This window comes from Bombina bombina, chromosome 3 (assembly GCF_027579735.1).
Source record: "Bombina bombina isolate aBomBom1 chromosome 3, aBomBom1.pri, whole genome shotgun sequence".
NCBI lineage: Eukaryota > Metazoa > Chordata > Amphibia > Anura > Bombinatoridae > Bombina > Bombina bombina.
Window position 1 is genome coordinate 1223832681 of NC_069501.1, and position 22082 is coordinate 1223854762.

The following is a 22082-nucleotide window of genomic DNA, read 5'->3' on the forward strand; positions in this document are numbered from 1 at the left end:
TAGATCGCCACTTGTAATTTAACCCTTAGTTAGAAGGTAACAATCTCTTTTTTTTTTTGTTACTGTATTTTTTAAAACCATAGACTTTATTTTATGTTCCATTAAAACAAAAATAATCATAATAAAAATAAAAGGGAGAGGGTGCCCTGCAATTAAATATATCCCTCATGGTTTATAGCAAGAATCAGAGGATAAGTTAACACTACTAGCACTAAGACCTAGCTCACATCCTGCAGTTTAAGTAAATGAAAACAGACAGAGTCCCATATATGGATACTAGGATTTTTCCCTTAAAATGTCTTAGTTCCTGTTCAGAAGTTTCCATTGACGCTTCTCCTATAGGGACAGCAAGCAACAGTGATGAATGAATTTAAGAAACTTACAAAATTATTTCTTCAAAGATCCTGGAAAGAAACAAACTTCTATTTTAGATAAGGTAAACCTATAATTTCTACTTGCATTGTTTTATAGGACAAATGTAAAATAGTGATTTCAATAACTTCTTTGAATTCTTAAAATACCTTCCTGAACCATGAAACCAATAGATTTTTTTATTGCTGTGATTGTTGTGGTATATTTGTATGGTGATAAATATAGATTTTATTATAGTGAGCTGAAATAAATTACAAAAAACACACATATATTCATTTTACACTGGATGCATTTTTGGATCAGCCAAAATATAATCAATGTATTTCTTGAAAGTGCACTGTGAAATGAAATGTGTTGTAACTGGCAGCAAAGTGGTTAATGCCAAACATCAAAATAAAATGCATCAGTCTAGCGCAAGAGACGACCACTAGTTGCTATCAGAGATAAATGCTGATAAGATGTCTAAGTGTATCATGTTGTTTTATATATATATATGTTGGTATAATATGGTTTTATTTATTATATGATAATATACTTGCATTGTTATATTTTAGTAACTAAATATAAAACATAGTGTACAAAGAGATTGAAGGGGACACTAAACCCAATTTTTTTCTTTTGTGATTCAGATAGAGCATGACATTTTAAGCAACTTTCTAATTTACTCCTATTATCAAATTTTCTTCATTCACTTGGTATCTTTATTTGAAATGCAAGAATGTAAGTTTAGATGCCGGCCCATTTTTGGTGAACAACCTGGGTTGTTCTTGCTGATTGGTGGATACATTTATCCGCCAATAAAAAGTGCTGTCCAGAGTTCTGAACCAAAAAAAACCACTTAGATGCATTCTTTTTCAAATAAAGATAGCAAGAGAAAGAAGAAAAGTGATAATAGGAGTAAATTAGAAAGTTGCTTAAAATTGCATGCTCTATCCGAATCACAAAAGAAAAAAATTGGGTTCAGTGTCCCTTTAAGGGAAAGAAATTGAAAATTGGCCTTGTCCTTAAGGGGTTAACATTGAAAAAATAGGTTATTTTATTTGTTTGAATCCTATAATGTAAGATTTTTTGTTTATTTTAAAGGGATACTGAACCCAATTTTTTTCTTTCATGATTCAGATAGAGCATGCAATTTTAAGAAACTTTCTAATTTACTCCTATTATCAATTTTTCTTTTCTTGGTATCATACAAGCCGGCCCATCTTTGGTTCAGCACCCTGGGTAGCGCTTGCTGATTGGTGACTGCATTTATCCACCAATCAGCAAGTGCTACCCAGGTGCTGAACCACAAATGGGCCGACTCCTAAGCTTACATTCTTGATTTTTCAAGAAGATAACAAGAGAACAAATAAAAATTGATAAAAGGAGTAAACTATAAAGTTGCTTAAAATTGCATGTTCTATCTGAATCATGAAATAAATATTTGTGTTCAGTATCCCTTTAATTGTCTATATTAGTTGTTCCCATTGGAAATAATGGTAACAAAGCAGAATTCAATACTTGTCCAAAACTGAATATCTGCATGGACAACATTCGGACAACAGAATGTCTTACAAAATCCAAAAAAAAAATTTCCCCCGTGCACATGTCTATTAAAAAGATTGTTACAACCACTGCTGTCATATAGTTCTCAGGACACATGCCCACACCTGAGCCTATGTATGTTCTTCAGGATACTATAAAGCTGATTTGATAAGAAAAGGAAAAAGGAAAATTGTTTACAACTGCATGCTCTATCTGAATCATGGCAGATTTATTTTGAGTTTCATGTTCCTTTAAATTGGCACTATTGGATTGCACTCTGTAAAATAAAGATCTATGAATTACTGTTATCCTTTGAAATCATCATAAAAGTTGAAATTCTGGAATTCCAGATTTGTTTGTTTGTACCAACATTGTTAAATCCAAAAAATATTCTTTCACATTAATAATAATAAATAAGTGTAATCTTCCTTTATAATAACAAAAATGTAATAATAATTTGATTATTAAAGGGGTGATTTTTTTATATTGCAGTAGATTTTTTTTATGTCATCAGTTATTAAAAGTATTGGTCACTAGAAGAGCTTTTTGAAGGAGAACTCTAGTTTAATAGTAAACTGCTGTAATTTGCTTAGCATTTTATTATCCTAACAAAAGCTCTTTGCTTTGTGTATAACTCGACACATAGTTAAAGTGACATTGTACTAGAAAATGTTCTCCTGTTTAATGTGTTCCCAATAATCTATTGTACCTGCTGGAGTGTATTAATCTATTACAAATAGCTACATTATCTTTATTTTGTCATTTGAAATAGCTGTTTTTGTTTGTTGAAAACTGTAACTATACTGAAAATTCCAGTGCTTCAGTATTGGTTATAGAAAAACTATGTAAGCAAGAGGAATCAGCAGAAATCAACCTCAGCGAGAGTGGGGGAGAGAGACTGCACCTCTATTGAAATGATGTTCTTGCAAGAGCTTTGAATATAATGAAGTCTTATCAGCTGCTTACCTTGATACATTTTCCTGCATTTCCACTAATAAACAAGAAATGATTGTTCAGTGAATAGGGAGTGGCATATGCACATACCCACCTATTACTGCATGTGTTTTCAGGGGTGGCAATGCATTGCTCTTAAAGGGACATGAAACCCCCCAAAAATATTTCATGATTCAGATAGAGCAGGTTTAAATAACTTTCTAATGTATTTCTATTATCAAACTTTATTTGCTCTCTTGGTATCTTTTGGTAAAAAGCAGAAATGTAAGCTCAGGAGTGTGCACGTGTCTGGAGCACTATATGGCAGCAGTTTTGTAAGAATATTATTGATTTGCAACAGCAATAGATAGCAGCACTATTTCTGCCATGTAGAGCTATAGACGCCTACCTAAGTATCTCTTCAACAAAGAATACCATGGGAACGAAGCAAATTTGATAATAAAAGTAAACTGAAAACATCTTTATAATGTTATGCTCTGTCTGACTCACTAAACATCATTTTTGGGTTCATATCCCTTTAAAGTGACACTGAACCCAAATATTTTCTTTTGTGCTACAGATAGAGCATGTAATTTTAAGCAACTTTCTTATTTACTCCTATTATCATTTTTTCTTCGTTCTCTTGCTATCTTTATTTGAAAAAGAAGGCATCTAAGCTATTTTTTTGGGTTCAGACCATGGATAGCACTTTTTTATTGGTGGGCGAATTTATCCACCAATCAGCAAGAACAACCCAAGTTGTTCACCAAAAATGGGTCGGCACATAAACTTACATTCTTGCATTTCAAATAAAGATACCAAGAGAATGAAGAAAATTTGATACTAGGAGTAAATTAGAAAGTTGCTTAAAATTGCATGCTTTATCTGAATCATGAAATAAAAAATTTGGGTTCAGTGTCCCTTTAAGGACCAGGGCTATTTTTACATTTCTGCGGTGTTTGTGTTTAGCTGTAATTTTCCTCTTACTCATTTACTGTACCCACACATATTATATACCAATTATCTCGCCATTAAATTGACTTCCTAAAGATACCATTATTTTCATCATCTCTTATAATTTACCATAAAAAATTATAAAATAGGATGAAAAAATGGAAAAAAACACACTTTTTCTAACTTTGACCCCCAAAATCTGTTACACATCTACAACCACCAAAAAACACCCATGCTAAATAGTTTCTAAATTTTGTCCTGAGTTTAGAAATACCCAATGTTTACATGTTCTTTACTTTGTTTGCAAATTATAGGGAAATAAGTACAAGTAGCACTTTGTTATTTCCAAACCATTTTTTTTTTTCAAAATTAGCGATAGTTACATTGGAACACTGATATTTGTCAGGAATCCCTGAATATACCTTGACATGTATATATATTTTTTTTTTTAGTAAACAACCCAAAGTATTGATCTAGGCCCATTTTGGTACATTTCATGCCACCATTTCACCGCTAAATGCGATCAAATAAAAAAAATTGTTCACTTTTTCAAAAACTTTTTCACAAATATTAGTTTTCTCACTGGAATTATTTACAAACAACTTGTGCAATTATGGCACAAATGGTTGTAAATGCTTCTCTGGGATCCCCTTTGTTCAGAAATAGCAGACATATATGGCTTTGGCGTTGCTTTTTGGTAATTAGAAGGCCGCTAAATGCCGCTGCGCACCACATTTGTATTAGGCCCAGCAGTGAAGGGGTTAATTAGGTAGCTTGTAGGGTTAATTTTAGCTTTAAGGTAGTGTAGTAGACAACCCAAAGTATTGATCTAGGCCAATTTTGATATATTTCATGCCACCATTTCACCGCCAAATGTGATCAAATAAAAAAAATCGTTCACTTTTTCACTAACTTTGGGTTTCTCACTGAAATTATTTACAAACAGCTTGTGCAATTATGGCACAAATTGTTGTAAATGCTTCTTTGGGATCCCCTTTGTTCAGAAATAGCAGACATATATGGCTTTGGCATTGCTTTTTGGTAATTAGAAGGCCGCTAAATGCTGCTGCACACGTGTATTATGCCCAGCAGTGACGGGGTTAATTAGGTAGCTTGTAGGGAGTTTGAAGGGTTAATTTTAGCTTTAGTGTAGAGATCAGCCTTCCACCTGACACACCTCAATATCGAGGCATCACTGCAATACCTTGAAAGCGACTGGAAGCGATCAGGATTGCTTCCACAGCTGGAAACCCTTAACAACGTACAGGGTACGTCACTGGTCTTTAAAGACCAGTTTATGTAAGACGTACCCTGTACGACATGCGTCATTAAGGGGTTAAAAGAATTTATAATTCCTGTATGATTAAATCCAGCATTTAATGCCTGAACATCTGTCCAGGGGACATTGGATAAATAAATGAGAAGACCCCCCTGTACATCATTACAAACCAAGGAGCTTATTAGACAAACAATATAACTCCTTTCCCAATTCCTGCACCTTTTTTGGTGCCAAACAGTATAAATGAATGAACAAATCAATTTCATCTAGCAATCATTTGCTTTTCAGCTGTTTTATCCAATAATGTATTTGGCTGTTTGTATAGCAAACAACTTGACAAATTAGCATAATTCCGACAAATTTGTATTAATTCCGCCCTAAACACTCAACAGAAACTGCTCTTGCTAAAGTAACAAATGACCTGTTATCAGCTAAAGCAAAAGGCCATTACTCCTTACTAATACTTCTTGACCTGTCCGCAGCTTTTGACACAGTTGACCATCCTCTCCTCCTAAAAATACTACATTCATTTGGCATCCCAGACACAGCCATCTCCTGGTTTGCATCATATCTGTCAACTGCTCATTTTCAGTTTCCTTTAACAACATATCTTGTGATCCTATGCCTCTCTCAGTTGGAGTACCGCAAGGCTCTGTCTTGGGCCCCTTGCTTTTCTCTCTTTATACATCCTGCCTTGGAAAACTTATAGCCTCCTTTAGATTCCAGTACCACCTATATGCTGATGAAAACTGAACAAAAACTTGAGAAGCACTCGAGCGGCAGCAGTTTAGTGCATTTATTCAGAAATTCCAGTTATGGACAAAACGAAAATGGTGCTAGAAGCAACAACATAAGGGTAGCATAACCCAAGTAAAACAGAGTTTGTTAGAACTGGAGTGTCAAAGTGAACGGCTTACGCGTTTCGGCCTAAGCCTTACTCATAGCCATTTTAAAATAAGCACGGATTTTGCGTGCTTTAAAACCTCACCCCAGTGTTGATATGCCATCAGGATCCCCACCTGTATTTACTGGCCAATCAAAAGGTCAAACATGTACACACCCCCACTCCAATCACTCGGGTAAACGAACTCATGCGCACGCTAATCACCTAAGGGAAATGCAGACAGCCCACTGTAACCTAACAACCGGGAGTGCATTCCCACGTGTCAAAAACATTCAGCCTCTCAGTCTCTCCGCCAAATGCTGTTTATTGAACAGCCCATAAGTATAGAGGATCTCCAGGATCGCAGCATACTATTAGTCAAATGTTAACATAGTACTTACGGCGCAACAAGGTGACTGAGAGGGCGAATGTGTGGAGATAGAATGTGCATAATGGCAAGTAAATTAACACCCTCCAAGATACGGTGAAAGAAAAGCCTCGAGATAATAGTAGTCTAGTTCTCACATACCAAAAGGAACATTGCAGACATTCACATCTAGTGCCGAAGGGTAATATCTGTCCAAGTGCACATGAAGGGAAAGGGGTGCAAGAATACAATCCTCATGCAACGGAAGAAACCAAGGATTATATGTGGCTGTGGGGGGAGAAGAATGTCAAAGATGTGGATATATAATGCAGCTCAAGGGTACTTAAAAAGTCAATATTGGCTCAAGGCCTGAGTAATTAGGCACTCTGAATGCCCTTATACTATAAGTATTCAATATTTGAGTGGTTTTGATTGATACTTTCCATTAGGATTCCCTTCTGTGCAACACTTTTTTGACACAACCCGTTTTGGACTGTTTCCACACCAACTATTTCTCCCTCTTCATTTTTATTGTATATGCTGATGATACCCAAATCCTCTCCTGATATCTCTCCCTCTTTACTCAACCAGATTTCTGATTGCCTCTCTGCAATTTTCTCTTAAATGTCTTCACACTACCTCAAACTCAATCTGTCCAAAACTGAGCTGCTTCTTATCCCCCCTCTTCGTGACATCCAACACCTGACATTTCTTTGATGGTTGGAGACTCTATTCTCAACACCTCCGCTGCCTTGGGGTCGCACTAGACTCAGAACTCACATTCAACCCACATATACAAGTGCTTACCAAATCCTGCCGTTCACACCTATGCAACATTTCCAGAATTCGTCCCTTCCTTACTCTAAAAACTGCAAAAATACTTATTCATTCCCTCATTTTGTCATGCATTGATTATTGCAACCTACTCCTAAATGGCCTTCCAAAACACCGCCTCTCCTCCCTCCAATCTATTATGAATGCTTCTGCTAGACTCATTCACCTAAGTCGACGATCTACATAAGCTGCTCCGCTCTGCCAGTCTCTACACTGGCTCCCCATACACTCCAGAATACAATTTAAAGTATTAGCCCTAACCTACAAAGCACTCAACAGTCTAACTCCCAACTATATTTCCTCTCTCATCGTGAAATATTCCCCATCCCGTCCTCTTCGATCAACCTCTGACCAACGTCTCTACACTCCTGTTATCTCTACGTCCCACTCCCGCCTCCAAGACTTTGCATGTGCTGCTCCTGTCCTCTGGAACTCTCTACCCCACTCCATTAGACTGTCTCCAACCTTGTATAGCTTCAGACGCTCCTTGAAAACCCACCTATTCAGAAAGGCTTACCATCTCTCCTCCATCCCACATCCGAACCAAACTAATACATGTGCATGAACTGCCTGACTCACTGCTGCAAATACAACCGATGTAACAAGCTACCCCAACCTTATGTCTCTGCACCCTAAACCTATAGACTGTGAGCTCTCCGGAGCAGGGCCCTCTTCCTCCTGTTCTAGATTTGTTTCGTTTTGTTATGTTTTGTATTTTATCACAAATCTTTGTCATTGTATACCCCTATCACTGTACCCAGCGCTACAGAATTTGGCCGCGCTTTACAAATAAATGATAATAATAATAATTAATCCGAAATCCAAATGCACATCTCTACTTTTTTTTAATGTTTTACATTGTCGAACACTTGAGGGCAGCTGTGGTTTCAGCAATATATTAATTTTTTTAAAATATTGTTTCACACACTGCTGAGATCATCTAGGTATTTAATCTTGGGTATTAGAGAATACCATTAGATCAACATTAAATTGATCATTTCATTACTTTGTAAAGCTATTTAAAATTGCATGTTGTCTCTGAATCCTGAAAATATCATTTTGACTTTCATGCCCCTTTAATAAATATTATCCCTGGTAACAGTAAGAAGGACAATCCACAAGGGAAGACAGCACCACTCTCAAAATTGGGGCACGGAAATGGAAATTAGCTTGACATGACTAAGAACCAATTGCTGGTTTGAAACAGTGTTGCTGTATTATGGACCCTGTTTAAGTTAATAAAGTTTTTTTAATTTGTTCATTGGAGGCTGGAAATCTTTGATTGATGACAGTAAGAAGGCACAGGCTTGATAATGCATTAATAAAGTCTAAACACAATGCTTTGAGGTTGAATGATCACACTGATATCTGACCTCCCTTTTATATAAGGAGAATGCTTACTCATCTGTTCAATATTAGCAGAACTGTCCTACATTGTGACCCAGTCATGCTGCCCTCCCTGTATGCGCTTCCTTGAAAAAAAAAAAAAAAAAAATCTGCTGGCATTCTGGTCAATGTTTTCTTTGGTTTTAAATTATGTTTCTGTACTGCATACAAATAAAAATTCACACATACACACACATATATATAATAATACATCCATAGAGTTATTGTATAGACAATTAGCACATCTAGGCAAGTATTCCTGCTAGGTTTTCCTCAGTAGTAAGATATGCAAATTAGATATACAATATCTCATGCTTTTTGCATCCAGTACTGTTTTTAAACTAGAATGAACCCCTTTATGGGGTAGGTGCCTTACAAACAAACCACTTCTGGTCAGCTGTTTCGATTTTTTTTTATTTTTTATTTTTTTTAATATTTTTATTGAGGTGTTAAAGTGAAAACAAAAAGAATACATGGTACAGGTAAATAAGACTTGGTTTTGAAAACATAGGGTAATCACTACACGGTTGGCCTATTAAATTTCACAATGTTCAAACAGATAATCACTCAAATATACCAATATAAGATAACCTCAGATTTTTGATTTAAGGAGAATCCCCTTAAAATATAGTATGCAATCATAAACAATGGCTTCCCTCCATGATAAATAGAGGCCTCTCTTGGACCTCCTGTATATAGTTAAAAACTTAGTAGGGAACAGTTAGGGGATACAAAGAAAATAACTGAATGGGCCACTTTTGGACCCCAATTGCAAGCAGTTGGTTTGGGGAATAGCAAACTGTAAGCACATTTAATGACTATGGAAATGCAATCAATTAGTCTCATATGAAGGAACTATAGGTGTACAAGACATATGGGCATGGATAAGATAAGTAACATAGCAAAATAAGTGTAGGGGTGCATGGGTCAGGGAGATGTCCTGGCTATTCCTATCAAAGAGTTAATTCGGTTAACGGCAGAAGGAGTCATTTGCTATAAAGGATAAGGGATTCTTAAGGGTACATAACTGTGGTATAATATGCAGCAGGTGTTGCTGTTGTGGAGGCGTTCAGGAGAAAGATTATAACTTAAACTTAACTAACGATTATGTAATGGTAGTGGTAATTAGGAATACACAATCAATTGACAAGAATAATAAAAATACCAACATATAAGATTCACTGGACAATCCCTATAAAATGGCTAACAATAATGTAATGCTAGTGGATCAAGAGTATGATGGCTTCCTTGCCTAGATCAATGCTGCACTAATAATCTGTAGGAAATAGTTTGTATAATAGCTACCAACATTCTGAACTTGATTATTGGCAAGGAGGCTAGTAAACTAAAACAAGGATTATGGCAAGGCAATGTTAAGAAAACAGCTGCTATTAGATAAATAATTTACCCCTGTGGAAGTATATACAGTAACTGTTAGACTTAAGGTACACAAACATCATAGTATCAGCAGAAGAACACATGCAACATAAGCCAATACAGTAAAACTTAGCAAGATAAGAGAATACAACCGTTGGGGCTTAAACAAAGCATTGGGACATAGTTGTTCAAACCCAGTTATAAAGAAATGAGTAATCATATACCCCGCATTTAAGCAGCAATAACATCACCCGGTTTAGCCCACGCCAGTCTTATAGTCTTTCACGTTGCCGCATGAGCCAGCCCGGTTTCCACGGCTGAGAGGGGAGACAACATGCTGTGAACGTCCCATTCCCTTCTGGTCAAAACTGTCATTGTCGGTAAGCATCTCACCCTCTGTAGAGTAGATGGAGCATTTAGTCTGTGGGCTGATCGTCAGAGATTGTCCGTTGTTAGTAGGGCCCCAGCTTCCCTGAGGCATCAGGAACTCAGAAGGCAGTGTCGATTCAGCTCCGATCATGCCAGTATGTGCTACATGTTGTAAGACCTGTCTGTATACTGTGGGTTCGGTCGGGTGCAAAACTTTGAGACTGTGCTTACCCTCCACAATCCAGGTCGCTCGTTCCGGTCTATCACTGGACTGTTCTGGCTGATTATGGGGAGTCCAAAGTACGTCCGCAATCTGGGAGACCTGCTGGTCCACTTTCACAGCACAGTAGTGGGGGGCCAAAGATGGCGAGTGGCGGGGCTCCAAGCAGTCATCACTGATATGAAGTGTCTTATCCAATGCGTTGCACCCGTTATGTATAACTTTCCGAACTGAGTTATAGGCTTCATGCAGCATTTCTGTGAAGGCTGCCTGGTGAGAATCAAGGAGTGCGCTGAGTTCCTGTAAAACTATCTCCATCGCCGCCATTGCTGACACTAGTTCCGTTCTCAGGCTCTTAGTTTAAAGTGCTGAGGTAATGTTTAGAGGTAAGGTTAAGGAAAGGATAGGGTGAGGGCAACAATAATATGCTGCTATTAACCCAGAATCAATAGAATCCCGGGGGGGGTCATAAGTGCGGCAGCCTTGACAGTACAGATTAACTGAGTCACAGTGCAGGCCTGCTTGCCACGCAGTCAGCTTCTATGCAGTCTAGCTGAAGAGCATAGGAAGGTCCGTCTATATAATAATGTCTCACCAACTCCACCTGGCAAACATCAGGGCACCTAACATACGGTGCTAGGCACGAAAATTATATTTTTGGAAGGAAATATTATAGTTAAATCCAAGTTGGAGTCAGGAGCTCTGCATATACACGTCTTTCCGCAACAGCTGTAGGCTCCGCCCCCCAGCTGTTTCGATTTTATTAACTCTCATCAGCAGAATATAGGTTTGGTTTCCTGCTTGCTGAAGCTTATTTCCAGGGAAAAGGCAATATTCATTTAACTTATGGTGGAGATAAAAGCATCAGATCCAATTCTTCCATACTTGCCTAGATGTGCTAACTTGTGTCTATACAATAATTCTATAACCTTTGCCTTTATAAAATGAAGGGTTTTAATTTAATCCTTTTGTCTCCACCATAACTTAAATGAATATATATATATATATATATATATATATATATATATATATATATATATATATATATATATATATATATATATGTAAAAAGGAGTTGGTATATGCACTCTCACCACCGTCCTGCAGCTGCCAGGGTGCTATTGGTATTGCTATTTGGGGCCACAGAAGTCAGAAGAAGGGATGTCTGTGGTCCTGAAATGTCACAAATAAAGTATTACTTTGATGTCAGAAGTCCAGTGATTGCTTTTCCTCTCATTTGATATATTTATATATACACACATATATTTACCTTATCAGATGGTGAATAATCAAGTGGCAAATTATTCACAAACATTTACTTCCTATTAGTTTCAAAATTAAAATAAGCATTAACCTATTCTTTTTTTTATGGAAAAAAATATTTTTTAACATACTTAAATCACATCCCTTTTGTAATAGTGTCAAATTCACACTCTTTCCAATTTAAACCCTGTCCCCTTTAACTCGGTTATACAATCTTCTCAACTAGAGAAGTGAAATAGTGTAGCAGTATCTACTAAATATAAATTAAACTCATTGCATATGTCAGTAATTAATTTACCACTGTCATTTTATACATTTCTTGAAAAACCTATGTTTGTGTTTTTCACACAGCATGGGACAGTAAAAAAAAACTACATTTAGCCACCAATAAGCAAGTGTAACCCAGGTTCTGAAGAACAAATGGGCCGGCTCCTAAGCTTTACATTCCTGCTTTTTACATAAAGATAGCAAGAGAATGAAGAACGTTACTAAAAGGGACAGTATACACCAATGTTCATATAACTGCATGTAATAGGCACTGCTATAAAGAATAAGATGCACAGATACTGATATAAATATCCAATAACTGTTTAAAAACTTACTTAGAAGCTCTCATTTTAGCTCTGTTGAAAAGGTAGCTGGAAAGCCCACTGCTAGTGGGAAATAAGACCCTCCCCTCCCTCCCCCTTCTTTTGCATATGAAAAGACCCTTTACACAAACGGGAGCAAGCTGGAGAAGGTAGCTGACGGTATTCTCCTAAAATTTTGGGGCTTGTTTAGGAGACTAAAAATCAGAGCAATGTTATTTAAAAATAAGCTAAACTATACATTTTTAAAAAAAACTTTATTGGCTATATAAATAGATCATCTACAAAACGTATGCAAAGAAAAAATGAGTGTATAATGTCCCTTTAAAATTGCATGCTCTTTCTGAATCATTAAAGAAAAAAAATTGGTTTAGTATCCCTTTAAGCTAACATAAAATTAATTCATGTTGTATACTTTATTCCTCTAAAGACCCTTGTTATATATGAGTGTGTGTGTGTGACGTGCTATGTCATTGCAATAACAACTAGTGAAAGTGACTGTATATCTCTGAATTTCACTAAAAGACAGATTTCTGTTTCAACATCTTGCAAATGGTCTGTTAACATCTGTTAATCGTTGCAAAACAAGGCTTTTTATGTTAGATAATTACTTTCATTTGCTTAATCTTTAAATGAGTAAAGTTCAAAAGCAAATGAGATTTTAATTATGCTTCTGAACTAGATATGATAAGGCTTTTGGAAAACACCTAAAACATACTGCTGGGATTAGTTTCACACTTCCATAATTAAACCTTTTCATTCATTAGTAACAGAAAGAAAAACTGAATTAACAGTAACATAGTTTTCAATTAAGTATTTGTTTCAAATAGGACTTTTTCATGATGTATTTTGCCTTAGGACACACACCACAAAGAGAAAGTATATCAGACGTTCACAAATAGCAGGCAAACCCTAACTGAAAACTCACAAACTATTCTCATAGGGGCATAAGAGTCAAGGTTAATGATTCAGATAGAGCTTAAAATTTTAAACAACTTTCTAATTTACTCCTATTATCAAATGTTCTTTATTCTCTTGGTATCTTTATTTGAAATGCAAGAATGTAAGTTTAGATGCCGGCACATTTTTGGTGAACAACCTGGGTTGTCCTTGCTGATTGGTGGATACATTCATCCACCAATAAAAAAGTGCTGTCCAGAGTTCTAAATAAAAAAAAAAAAGCTTAGATACCTTCTTTTTCAAATAAAGATAGCAAGATAACAAAGAAAATTGATAGGAGTAAATGAGACAGAGCATACCATTTTAAGAAACTTTTCAATTTATTTTTAATTTCAAATTTTATTTGTTTTTGTTGAAAAGTGTATCTAGGTAAGCTCAGGAGCTGCAATGAAGTACTGGGAGCTAGCTGGATACACGCGCGTGCCGTTTGTTACTAGCTCTCTAAGGACTCCATTATCTAAAGCTCTCTGGGCTGGTGAGATTATTTAAAGGGACACTCAAGTCAAAATAAACTTTTATGATTCAGAAAGAGCATGCAGTTTTAAGACACAATTTTGCACAGTTTTTTTTAATATTCACACTTTCTGAGGAACAAGATTCTACTGAGCATGTGCAGAAGCTCACAGGGTATACATAAACTAGTCTGTGATTGGCTGATGTCTGTCACATGATACAGGGAGCTGGAAAATGGAGGGAATGCATTTTCCAGAAAAAAAATCTACTGCTTATTTGAAATTCAGAGTAGGTGTTATTGAATTGTCTTTTTATTATGTACTTGTTAATTATACAATCCTACTGCATTAATGGTTCTTTAAGAATGCTCGCCAGTTCTTTTATTTCCCTGGTGGAGACCCATAAAGATACTATTTACCCTCATAACAGGGCGACTCGCTAAGGGGCGTATACTGCATTTTCTTATGGGAAGGAGATGCCTACATTACAAAAGTGCACAATGAAAATCATTATCTTAAAACTCATACAAAATTAATAATTGAAACATTCACGCAAAATATACTGAAAAAAAAACTGTATTGTTAAGGTGCATCAAAAATCGTAACAAAATTGTTAACCAAAAATCGTATTTTTCAGAAATGTGAAATTTGTATGTAAATTACACAGGAATAAATTGTATTAAATATGAACAGTATACATTTTTATTTACTTACACTGGATGTGCAAAAAAACACATAGAAATTTGTACTTATAAGCACAAAATAGAAAGTGTAATCATAAAATGGGCTTAACATGGGCGTTCCATGGGCGTTTATAAAATTGCCTCTCAAATCCAAGAGAATTTATCTAAATATTCCTTCCCTACAGATCTCACAGTTTTTTCTTGCAAACTAAAAGGTGGGGAAGTTGTGACAAAATTCGCAAAATACTTAATACCCTAATAAAAAAACACATGTATACAAAAATAGAGAAGGTCAGTTGTAAGATTCTATATGCAGAAAGCAGCACAATGTGATTTGTTTTTGATGCAGAATTTCATTTTTAAAGAGCGCCCCCTGCTGGCTCCTAACTTCGCTCTACCCAGTGAAGTTTCCTTTTCTAGCGAGCTCCATTGCTTTCTATAGCAGACATCTTGCCACTTGCAGGAACTGCCCCTTTTTAAGATAATTCACAAGGACAGCAAGGGTTGGTGCAACAAACCTTGTCTGAACCGAAGTTTAGATCAACAGTCACTAGCGATAATTTAACATGTGCCTGATGAGCAGATTCGCCCATTTATGGGCACATTTAAAAATTTGCGCTCCAAAAGTTAACCAGAGGTAAGACCAGAGGTAAGACCCCTGGTTAATTTTTAAAATGTCCCCCAATTGCCCCCATTTAAAAATATAGCTGCACAAAGCAGTGAGCGGGAGTGGGGTGTTAGAAAAAAAATGGCACTGAAAAGTGCCTTTATATTGCGGTCTATGGGGGCTGTGTTATTCCTATACATATACTGTATATATAGTATGCATATGCTTATATACATATATATATATATATATATATATATATATATATATATATATATATATAATATGTGTGTGTGTGTTAATATATGTGTATACACATATAAACACACACACACACATATATATATATATATATATATATATAATAGTAAAAATATATTGGTCAAATCAGCTCAAAGATCCACCTGGATTAATGATGTAATAGAGAAAACCTATACCCCTGAGTGCTTTCAATGGATGTATTTCTATTATGACAGTTTTAGTTTAATATATTATGACTGCTGTTTATTCCCCCTACCATGGCCTTGGTTTTTGTTATTTTAATGTTTAAGGGGTGTTGCTATATTTAAATTAAATATTTAGATAGTCCAATAAATTATTCACTTTTCTGTATCAATCTAGTGCATTCTGATTCTTTGCCTGTTGGTGTGGTTTATTTTGGACTACTGGACACCTATTTTCTGATATAATTGTATGGTATTTATATGAGAAGTGCTGGTTAAAGGGACAGTCAACCATAGAATTGTTATTGTTTTAAAAGATAGATAATCCCTTTATTACTCATTCCCCAGTTTTGCACAACCAACACAGTTATATTAATGTACTTTTTACCTCTGTGGTTACCTTGTATCTAGGAACCTTCTTCCATCCCCCTGATCACATGACTGTGACTGTTTATTATCTATTGTCTTGCAGATAGCATTGTTTTGTGCTAAATCTTAAATAACCCCCTGTGCCTGAACACAGTGTTATCTATATAGCCCACGTGCACTTTCTGTCTCTTTGTGTTGAAAAGAGATTTAAAAAGCCTGTGATAAGAGGCAGCCCTCAAAGGCTTAGACATTAACATATGAGCCTACCTAGGTTTAGTTTAAAGTAAGAATACCAAGAGAAAAAAGCAAATTTGATGATAAAAGTAAATTGGAAAGTCGATTAAAATTAAAAGTCCTATCTGAATAATGAAAGTTTAATTTATACTTGACTGTCCCTTTAAGGAATCCTTTCTCTTTTCTTTATCTTTATCTTTTTCTATCAATTTCACTTTCCTGTATTCATATACATATATATTTAAAATTTGCTACACATCACTGCGCTACTTACCATGTCTGACGGCATCAGAACAAGGCTCCCATTGGAGCCTATCGTATCACCCTCTGGTAAACGAATAGCTACCACCTCGTGTTTGCAGTGCGCTCAACTAGTAATACCAGCGCACATTTGCATACACCTGTATTACTGAGTGGATCGCAAATTTGCGCTTTTCTTGGAATCAAGGCCTAATTGTGTTCAGCTGGCTTACAATAATGCTTTGCTTCTCTGGAGATGACTTTAAAGGGACAGTCAACCATAGAATTGTTATTGTTTTAAAAGATAGATAATCCCTTTATTACTCATTCCCCAGTTTTGCATAACCAACACAGTTATATTAATGTACTTTTTACCTCTTTGATTACCTTGTATCTAGGAACCTTCTTCCAGCCCCCTGATCACATGACTGTGACTGTTTATTATCTATTGCCTTAAATTTAGCCTTGTATTGTGCTAGATCTTAAATAACCCCCTGTGCCTGAACACAGTGTTATCTATATAGCCCACGTGTACTTTCTGTCTTTGTGTTGAAAAGAGATTTAAAAAGCATGTGATAAGAGGCAGCCCTCAAAGGCTTAGAAATCAGCATATGAGCCTACCTATGTTTAGTTTAAACTAAGAATACCAAGAGAAAAAAGCAAATTTGATGATAAAAGTAAATTGGAACGTTGATTAAAATTCCTATCTGAATAATGAAAGTTTAATTTATACTTGACTGTCCCTTTAACACTTTAACCTTTGCAGGGGATAAAGACATAATTATGCCTAAGCAATAGGTAAATAATAACATACTGTTTCTCAGAGTACTTCAAACTTTTTCCCCAAGACCCAGTGCCATGATACCACATACCGCCGTGACTCTATTTTTATGCTTGGTCTGAACATTTCTGCAGTAATATACATCATCTAGATAGCTGCAATTTTTGGCAAATTTACTAAAATGTGTGTACTGATTATAGTCAAACTTGAAAGTGTTGTAAAAGTTAATAACACACACACACACTCATGCAAAACACACCACACACACTCATACAATATACACACACAACACACACATCACACACACTTTCATACAACACACACACAACACACACTTAACACACACTCTCATACAACACACACACAACACACACTTAACACACACTCTCATACAATATACACACACAACACACACTTAACACACACTCTCATACAATATACACACACAACACACACTTAACACACACTCTCATACAACACACACACAACACACACTTAACACACACTCTCATACAATATACACACACAACACACACTTAACACACACTCTCATACAATATACACACACAACACACACTTAACACACACTCTCATACAATATACACACACAACACACACTTAACACACACTCTCATACAACACACACACAACACACACTACTAGGGTTGCCACCTCGGCCATGGTTTCCTGGACACTTATGAGTTATACATGCTGCAGGGTGTGCAGGGAGGGACATGGATACTGCTGTCCAGAGTCACTATTAGTGTGCTCTCCAGGTGTGCAGTGCATGTTCCCCTCAGCATACCCTGCAGCATGTGTAACTTATAAGTGTCCAGGAAAACATGGCTGAGGTGGCAACCCTACACACTACACAAACTCATACACCACACACACTCATACAATATACACACACACACCACACACTCATACAACACACACTCATAAAACACACACATCACACACACTCATACAACACACACCACACACACACTAATACAATATACACACACACACCACACACTCATACAACACACACACCACACACACACACCACACTCACTCATACAACTCTCACATACACACCACATATATTATCATACAACACAATATCATACGACACACTATCATACAATACACACACACCACACACTATCATACAACACAATATCATACAACACACTATCATACAACACACACACACACATACAACACACACACACACACCACACACACTCATACAACACACACACAACACACTATCAAACAGAACAAGCACACACCTTACACTATCATATACAACACAAACACTCATACAACACACACACACCACACACACTCATACAACCCTCAGACACACACACCACACACTATCATAATAACACACACTCTCATGTAACACACACACACACTCATATAACACACCCACAATCTTGTAAAACACACTACACACTCTCATACAACACACACTGCACACTCTCATACAACACACACTGATACAACACACACTAATACAACACACACATATCACACGCACTCATACAACACACACAGACTCTATTTTTGAATTTTTTAATTAGTTATATACAATGGGTTAATAGGGATTGCACTTACAAATACAGTGTAAGCTGCTGAACCAGTTCCAGAGATTTTTGGAACAATTCACTGAAACAAAGGCATGTTAACCGATAATCACAATAATAATCTCTAGGAGTTGTGTTTTTGCAATTGTCTGCTCTCTTAATCATTATATGTGGGTAGTTATTAGCCACAGAATGTTACCACAAATAGGACTTTGTTATATTCTCTGATACTGTCTTTGTAGTTGAAGGAAAACAAGTTATGTGTTCAAGCTTGGAAAATCCCAGCGTGTATGTGTATTGTACGTAAAAAAAAAAAGGATAAAGGGTGTGTAGATTTCTTAAATACATCATACAGAGTCAAGTACAACTCAGTTACCCACGTGATCCAGCATTAAAGGGACATGAAACCCACATTTTTTCTTTCATGATTTAGAAGGAGAATTCATTTTTAAACATCTTTCTAATTTACTTTTATTATCTCATTTGTTTTATTCTCTTGATATTCTTTGCTGAAAAGCATATCTAGATATGCGCAGTAGCTGCTGATTGGTTGCTGCACATAGAAGCCTCATGTGATTGGTTCACCCATGTGCATTGCTTTTTCTTCAAATAAGGATATCTAAAAAATGAAGCAAAATAAATAATAGAAGTAAATTGTAATGTTGTTTAAATTTGTATGTTCTATCTGAATCATGAAAGAAAGATTTTGATTTTAGTGGCCCTTTAAGGGTGAGACTTTACCTTCTTTATTATGGAGGATAAAAATGTCCTGCCATAAATTTTTCCTATGAACCAGATTCAAACATTCAATTGCACCCTTGAGTAGATACCAAAAAAATTAACACCTACCCACTCAAACCAACAACTACCATAACCCAGAAGTAAACCCATAGTAAATTAGAAAGTTGCTTAAAATTGCATGCTCTATATGGATCATGAAATACAAATTTTATATTAAGTAGCTCTTTAACTCCCCTAGACAAGGGTTAGATAGATGGTTCCTGAAATTATAACCCTCTTGTGCCTGGTAAAGTCACTTACCATTAACATATGCACTCACTGTTGGGAACTCCACAACATATATCTTAAGAAGTATATTTATTGGTACATATAGTGTTGGGCAGACAACATAGAGTAATATATGATAGGGAATGGATTGCAAAGGATGTGGAAGTTGTGTTTCTATCTATATTTTATTTCTACATTTTCTCATTAAAACATGGTGCATGTGATACAGTATTTATTTTAAGAAGAACAAGTCTGTCCAAATTTATACATTGGATTTTATATATTTTTAAGAACATTTAGGGGAATGCTGTAGTGCAGTGTTTACCAACTCCAGCCCACAGGATCCTTAACAGGCCAGATATTCATTATATCTTAAAGGGACAGTAAACCTTAAAAATAATGTTATATAATTCTGCACATAGTGCAGAATTATATAACATTATTTAAGTGCTATAGTTCTAAAACCATTTTTTACCTTTTAAAATGTAAAAATGACAGCGCTTTTACAGACCCGCTCTCTGCTGAGCGGGTCTGTAATATTTAGTCAGCGCATCGGGCCAGCTGTATAGTCACAGCCCGGCCCGATCGCGCCATAAGACTAAGTGCAGCTCGCTCCTGTGGAGCGAGCTGCACTTAGTCTTATGGCGCGATCGGGTTATAATGGCGCGATCGGGCTATAATGAATATCTGGCCCACTAAGGGTCCTCATGACTGGGTTTGGAAAGCGCTGCTGTAGGGGAATGCTTTATGTTTTGTATTTCTTTAAGAAACTTACCATTTGTTATATCTCTCCTTCTCTGTAAGTCTACAATGCTAATGCATGTTACAGTGTATAACATTCCTCCATCTCTGTAATTTTCTAACACTGTTGTTTTTCAATTTGTCCTGTATTTTTGTGGGGGGTAGCAGATAACAGATGTTCTCCAACCCAACAGGAAGGCAGGCAATGATGAGAGTTTGAAAGGATTAAAACTATCACACACCCTCTTGCAAAACATCTAAAAACAAATAATCAAAATATCTCCCCTTAAAGGGACAGTAAACACTTTATTATTATTATTATCATTTATTTATGTAGCACCGCAAAATACTGTAGTACTGAGTACAGAGATAGAGGTATACAAGGACAAAGAATTGTGAAAAATACACAAACTTAACCGACTAAAGAAATCAAGTACAGGAGGAAGAAGGGCCCTGCTCTGGAGAGCTCACATTCTACAGGTTGAGGGTGTTCAATAATTATTTTGGTTAGGACAAAAAACAGAGGATAAATGGTAAGCCTCATTAAATAGGGGGGTTTTCAAGTAGTGTCTGAAGCTATACAAGGATGGAGACAGTCTTATGGAGCAGGGTAGAGAGTTCCAGAGCACAGGAGCAGTGCGTGAGGCTGGAGAATAATGTTAGGATAATAGGAGTGGAGAGATGTAGGTCAGGAGTTGATCAAAGAGGACGGGTCAGGGAATATTTGTAGATGAGAGAGGAAATGTAGTTGGGAGTGAGACTGCTGAGCGCCTTCTAAGTTAGGGTTAATACTTTAAATACTATTCTGAAGTGTACAGGTAGCCAATGTAGAGACTGGCAGAGTGGAGCAGCTGATGTAGATTAGCAACTTAGGTGTATAAGTCTAGCTGAAGCATTCATAATAGATTGGAGGGAGGAAAGGTTGTGTTTAGGAAGGCTATTTATAAGTAGATTGCAATATTCAGTGCATGACAAAATTAATTAGTATTTTTGTAGTTTCTTGAGTAACGAAAGGACAAATTCTGGAAATACTGCATAGGTGTGCATGGCAGAATTTGGTATGCGCTGTTGTATATTTGGGATGGATGTGATTTCTGAGTCAAGTGGACCCCAAGACAACGGACCTGAGGTTAGGTGTTGAGAATAGAGTCTCCAAATATCATTGAAACGTCAGGTGTTGTATGTCTCAAAGAGGGAGGGGGGAATAAAAATCAGCTCAGTTTTAAACAGATTAAGTTGCAGGTAGTGCAAGGACATCCAAGAGGAAATTGCAGAGAGACAGTGGATAATCTGGTTAAGTAAAGAGGGAGACATATCAGGAGAAGAAAGATAGATTTGGGTATCATCAGCAAATAAGTGGTACTGGAACCTAAAGAAGGATATCATTTTTTCAAGAGAGGATTTTTAGAGAGAGAAAAGCAATGGACCCATATCAGAGCCTTGCAGTACTCCAACTGAGAGAGGCAAAGTATCAGAGGATATGCTGGAAATTGAAAAAGAGCTGTTTAAGAGATATGAAACAAACCATGAGAGGGCTGTGTCTCAGATCCCAAATTAATGTAGGATTTTTAAGAGAGGAGAGGATGGTCAACTGTGCTGAAAGCAGCAGATAGGTCCAAAAGAATTAGTACAGAGT

At 36.4% G+C, this 22082-nt stretch overlaps 1 protein-coding gene across 1 annotated transcript in view; it reads left to right on the plus strand.

Moving 5' to 3' along the window:
• Positions 1-299: 299 nt before the first annotated feature.
• Positions 300-22082, plus strand: part of LRRC32 (leucine rich repeat containing 32) — a 96336-nt gene continuing 74553 nt past the window's right edge. Inside the window, exon 1 of the mRNA XM_053708697.1 lies at positions 300-436. The gene's annotated coding sequence lies outside the window, so the exon portion shown is untranslated. The remainder of the gene's footprint in view (positions 437-22082) is intronic.